The sequence below is a fragment of the Cryptotermes secundus genome, unplaced genomic scaffold (genome assembly GCF_002891405.2).
Source record: "Cryptotermes secundus unplaced genomic scaffold, Csec_1.0 scaffold2295, whole genome shotgun sequence".
In the NCBI taxonomy this organism is placed as follows: Eukaryota; Metazoa; Arthropoda; class Insecta; order Blattodea; family Kalotermitidae; genus Cryptotermes; species Cryptotermes secundus.
The window spans coordinates 90,872-97,174 of record NW_019728526.1 but is presented as its reverse complement, the minus strand read 5'-3'; the positions used below and the strand labels follow the sequence as shown (position 1 = coordinate 97,174).

At 42.3% G+C, this 6,303-nt stretch overlaps 1 long non-coding RNA gene across 1 annotated transcript in view; it reads right to left on the bottom strand.

Moving 5' to 3' along the window:
• Window positions 1-229: 229 nt before the first annotated feature.
• Window positions 230-6,303, bottom strand: part of LOC111865291 — a 90,710-nt gene continuing 84,636 nt past the window's right edge. The window contains exon 3 of the long non-coding RNA XR_004513117.1: window positions 230-393. This is a non-coding gene — a long non-coding RNA (uncharacterized LOC111865291). The remainder of the gene's footprint in view (window positions 394-6,303) is intronic.

The following is a 6,303-nucleotide window of genomic DNA, read 5'->3' as shown; positions in this document are numbered from 1 at the left end:
AATTTGATTTTTACCCAAACAAGCGCTTAATTTGCACATTTCTTTTGATTTTTACCCAAACAAGCGCTTAATTTGCACATTTCTCTATATCTATTTTCTACTACTGGAAGGCAACACACACACACACACACACTATCTGGATCAAGCCTTTATTTGCATTCCAATATATTGCTACATATTATTTCTTTGGCCTTCATAATAAAGTTCTGAAATCTGGATTGTCATATATATATATATATACACAACACTTCTATATGTTACATGAAAACAGGAGAGAAAAACTCCACAACTGTTGCTCCATGTTATCACACTTCGGTGCTATTTGCGAAGAGGCTGCTAATGGCACTACTGTAGCACCTGGAGTAGGCAGTGACATTACTGCTGACATCTCACCTGCAAAGAACACATCTCATTAGCCTGTTCTGAAGGCAGAGAGAGCATTAAAGTATTACGCGGCTGAACGTAATAAATACATGTATGTCATGGAGCGAAGTTATGATTCCACAGAGTAAATGGTAAAGTTGTTCTGTACTTAATTAAGCACCATGCCATGAAGATGTCTGGAGAAGCTCCACCATTCTTAACCTCTGTACTTGATAGATGTGAGTGGTCACCTTCATGCCCCAGTCACTTCAACTCCAGTACCCATTAGATGGATGGTTGGAAGGGCCCCAGAGCCGGTGTGGATGCTCTGGAGTAGAGATTAATCTCCTGCTAGTAATCAAACTCCAGCCATCCAGCCTGAAGCCTGTCACTATACCCACTGAGCTACCCTGGCTCCCTATCATGTACAGTGAAGTCCATTTTAATTCCAAATATTATGTCCGGGAAGTATGGTGGATGGTACAGCACTTCCCAGCCTCATCGATCGAACAGATCAGCCACAGCTTGTGCCGCATGCGGCCGAGCATTGTCCTGCAAAATGATGGGTGGGTTCTGCAGAAAGCGTCGCCGCTTCTTTCTCAAAGCTGGTCGCACGTTGTGTTCCAAAAATTAACAGTAATACTGCACATTGACGGTCTGCTGTCGGGGATCACTCTCCAGTAATGCGGAAAGAGCAAACACCACTTCTTCACAGACACTAGGATGACCTGGCCGACACATGTCTGCAACATTTTGGCGTCCCTCATTGTAGGCTTTTGCCCACATTGCCACTGCTCTGTAAGGCAATGCAGATTCCCCGCAAGCCTCTTGAAGACCTTGATGACATTGTCGTGCTGTATGGCCTCTGGCACATTCAATCTTTATCCAACTCCGTTGTTCCTGCTTCGAAAACATCGTGACAACACTACATTAGACCGCCAGCTAACACGAGGCTCTGTTCTTCTCGTCACTGCGCATGCGCGTGATGTGGGAAGGGGAGTCCATTTGCTCTGAGGTGAGGTAGGTATGTAACTAACGTGTGGTATTAGCGACATTATTTGGTTCCGTTGCATGGCGTCTCTACAGCAGTATTGCCACTATTAAAGTTCCAACTCTCGTAGGTTACCAGGTAACACGCCACAATATATATTCCCCCACGATCTCTCATGGATTCCCTAGCGACCTTTCGCGGAGCCCTAGGGTTACGGGGAACCCTAGTTGAGATTGAATGCTCTGCCTAATCAGTCGACTTTCCGTTAAACAATATGAGAATAGAATTTATATCGGCAAGGAACAAACACTGTGGCATCTAAAACTGCCTCAAAAACAATTTCTTGCTACATGAGGTATCAATTGCTTTCCCACAAATTATTATATAAGCTGGCTACTGACAAAAACTGAGTTCAGTTTTATCACTGGTTTAGTTCGTAGTCTGTCCAGGACCATTTGCTAGCCGAGTTTAGCTGAGAAAGCATAGTTTCCGCCTGAATGAGAAAAGGGATTTGTATTAGAGACGAAAGTAAAAACACCATGGCCAATGGTCTATGTCAGGCATGTCCAACTTCAAACAGGTTGTGATTGACATATTAGCGTCAAAACTGCCAGTGATCTACCACCCCTTCCTATCGTTGTACCTCGCTTTAAGCAAAAATATTGGTAAAAATAACACGATACTTGATGTTTGTTGTAAAAGCAACATATATTGAAAGTACAGACTACTTTAATACGTATTTCCCCTTCAAAATCTGAATATAATCATATTATATTACAAGTGAATTCACATGCTTTTCACGTATAATTTCCTTATAGGCCTATGAGATCGATCAAAAAACGTTCCGCGATCGACGCGTTGGACATGCCTGGTCTATGTAAATTTGCATCTGGATTGTGCTTTTCTAGTCATGCTATCCTCCAAGGAGTAGAACACGAGGCAAGTGGTGGGTAACACTGGTCATCTTGACCTTTCAACTGTTCATGAGCTAACTGGGCATCTCTTCATAAACAGGGCAAGGTGAGACATAGTCTCTTAATACTGAGACTGTCAATAGTCCATTATAACGGGCAGATGTTAGATAAGGAAAATTGTATATTTCAGCATACCACTGTATTGAGGCATCATCCTATTTTGTATTAATGTATAAAAGTAAAAAGTAAAGCTATCCCTGTAACACGCCGTGAAGGCCCATAGGGTTGTGAGACGTTGAGGGTCCCACATTATCTAGATAATCGGCTCAAAGATGGCGGTAAGGTTGTCAGCCCTACGCGCCGGCCGCCCATTTTTTCCCCCCTTGGCACTACAGCCCCAGTGGGCCCAGGCCTACCTCCACGAACTTCTCCGTTCACTTCGGTTTTTCTAGATCTTACACATGCGGTAGGACTCCTTGGGCGGGTGATCAGCTCGTCGCAAGACCTCTACCTGTACACAAATACAGAAAAACGCACGCACACAAACTAAACATCCATGCCCTGGGTGGGATTTGAACCCACGATTCCGGCTTCCGAGCGAGCGAAGACAGTGCATGTCTTAGACCGCTCGGCTACCGTGACCGGCCGGCCGCCAATTACTCCCCAGGAAAACTATTTAATTAATTCCTGGTACTCATTTCTGTTAGAGGCTGAGTCAACCCCAGGGCCATAGTGCGGCCGGAAGGATTAGGACAATTGAAAAAAATCCAATGACCTCATCAGGACTTGAACTCGCGACCTTCCGACTTGTAGCATAGTGCCTCAACCAACTACGCTACCGCGTGCCCCCATTTTTTAGTAATGTATCCGTAAAGAATACAACTTTAAAAAGACATTAGGAATATAATATTATATTTAAGCATCCTGTTGCACTCTACACGATAAATGATACAAACTCCGTCCTAAGTGCAAACAATATACATTTATATGTCTTTGATCTTGTTCTTTCTACACTACATGTTTCGGCCTCTATCGGCCATCATCAGGTGTATACTCTTAACGTTGCTGCCACACTGAACCCAGTCTAAAACTTAACATTTAAAAACACAATGTCACGTTCTTCGTATTATCAACATCTACATCGTTGATATGTGTCTGGTATGTAGATTATGTTGCACACGTCAAACCCGATATTCTTGTAGTAGCACTCTAAAAATCTTTAGTTATTATGTTTTTAAAATCTTTTAAAATTTTCTCTAAATTTTAAATTTAAAATTTAAAATTCTTAGGGTTACTCGCCCTATGTCTAAGTGCTGGAGCGGCTAGTTCTTGTTTTCACACTGTACAGGTGTTATCTGTAATATACAAATATTCGTATTATTATTTTATGTACGTAATATTTTCTGTACGTAATATTTTCTTATGTGTGTATATTGTTATTTGTACTTACTTAATGTAGTCTTCTTGTGTGAACGCCGCTGCTTGTCTGTACTACGTGTGTTGTCTGCTGTATTGTGTGCTGTGTTTTATGCTAGTGAGTGTAGGGGGGAATGGGTAGTGGGGAGAGAGAGGTACCGTTAGTCTGTGTAGATTTCGTGTATCGTTTGAAATATGGGATTGTGTGTTTCTATGTGTGTATCATTCATGTGTAAGCCTTTCTTACTTATTTTATATATATGGTATTTCTCTAATGTATTTAAATGTCTGCCCTTCTTTCCCGTTGTTACAACTTCCATTACATCTGTTATTGTTCCGTATGCATGTCCTGTATTTAGTATGTGATTTGAGTACCCGGAATTGCTATCATTATTTCTAATATCATGTATATGTTCTTTATATCTAGTGCTAAATGTTCTGCCTGTTTGCCCAATGTATTTCAATGGGCAATCTACACATTTCATTTGGTATATGCCACTTGTATTGTATTTATANCCAAGGCCCACCCGCGTGTACTGTACGAGATGAAGAAAATCGGCATAATTTTCAGACGACCCCTGCCTGTGCTGTTGGCACACCTGGGCTCCATATGTTAGCCGTGCTTTAGCTCAGGCGGTTAGTCCCCGGCGTCTCATCCAGACGGCGCACATTCGGTCCCATTTCACTTCATGAGAGATTTGTGGGGCTGGGGAAGATTTTACAAAGTATTTTCATATTCCTTACCAATTAAAATTCCATCAAATACTATTTCCCTTTTTTTTTTCACCAACGTATCTGTAAATAGCACAAATTTAAAAAGACGTTAGGAATATGTAGTTCGTTAAAAATGCATTTCAGTGCTATGACATTTCAAATTAGTAAAATGCTCGTAGGCCTTTACGTAGTACATAAATTTACACATTAAAAGTGAATGTTCACACTCCTCAAATTGTCTTAGTTTCACATGTATTTTTAACTAATTTACGTATATTCACAACTTGTTTCGGCCTGATTGGGCCATCATCAGGTGAATTCTCTCCTCGAGTGAGACCACTGCACTGTATTTGTGTCCCGTGCTTCTCTCGTGCACGTTATTTTACTTCATGCTAGTTGTTAAATTTCATTTTTATCCAGCTGTTTTGCGGCTGTTATCAGTTTGTTGTCGTGATTACGTTCAGTACATTGGTAAAGCACAATGGGGACACTGACATAAGGAAACAGGACAACAAACTGATAACAGCCGCAAAATAGCTGGATAAAAATGAAATTTAACAACTAGCATGAAGTAAAATAACGTGCACGAGAGAAGCACGGGACACAAATACAGTGCAGTGGTCTCACTCGAGGAGAGAATTCACCTGATGATGGCCCAATCAGGCCGAAACAAGTTGTGAATATACGTAAATTAGTTAAAAATACATGTGAAACTAAGACAATTTGAGGAGTGTGAACATTCACTTTTAATGTGTAAATTTATGTACTACGTAAAGGCCTACGAGCATTTTACTAATTTGAAATGTCATAGCACTGAAATGCATTTTTAACGAACTACATATTCCTAACGTCTTTTTAATTTGTGCTATTTACAGATACGTTGGTGAAAAAAAAAAGGGAAATAGTATTTGATGGAATTTTAATTGGTAAGGAATATGAAAATACTTTGTAAAATCTTCCCCAGCCCCACAAATCTCTCATGAAGTGAAATGGGACCGAATGTGCGCCGTCTGGATGAGACGCCGGGGACTAACCGCCTGAGCTAAAGCACGGCTAACATATGGAGCCCAGGTGTGCCAACAGCACAGGCAGGGGTCGTCTGAAAATTATGCCGATTTTCTTCATCTCGTACAGTACACGCGGGTGGGCCTTGGAAATTGCCTTTGCTTCTCTTCATTAAGAATATAAAGTAAGTGACTGTAAGATACAGATGCGCCGGTCACGGTAGCCGAGCGGTCTAAGGCATGTACTGTCTTCGCTCGCTCGGAAGCCGGGATCGTGGGTTCGAATCCCACTCAAGGCATGGATGTTTAGTGTTTGTATATGTGCGTTCTTCTGTGTTTGTGTACAGGCAGAGGCCTTGGGACGAGCTGATCACCCGCCCAAGGAGTCCTACCGAATGTGTAAGATCTAGTAAACCAAAGCGAAACGGAGAGTTTCATGGAGGTAGGCCTAGGCCCAAATTGGGGCTGTAGCGCCACAGGAAAGAAAAAAGATATAGATGCGCCGGTCACGATAGCCGAGCGGTCTAAGGCATGTACTGTCTTCGCTCGCTCGGAAGCCGGGATCGTGGGTTCGAATCCCACTCAGGGCATGGATGTTTAGTTTGTGTGCGTGCGTTTTTCTGTGTTTATCTACAGGTAGAGGCCTTGCGACGAGCTGATCACCCGTCCAAGGAGTCCTACCGAATGTGTAAGATCCAGAAAAACCGAAGTGAACGGAGAAGTTCATGGAGGTAGGCCTAGGCCCACTGGGGCTGTAGTGCCAAGGGAGGGGGGGGGGAATATAGATGCGGATTCTTCCTGTCATTTTGCATTCTTCAGGCTGATGCTCATTACATCGAACGAATCCGATATTTTGAAGTGCCAAAAATGTTCTCCTTTTCACTTTAGTCAGCCAGTGATT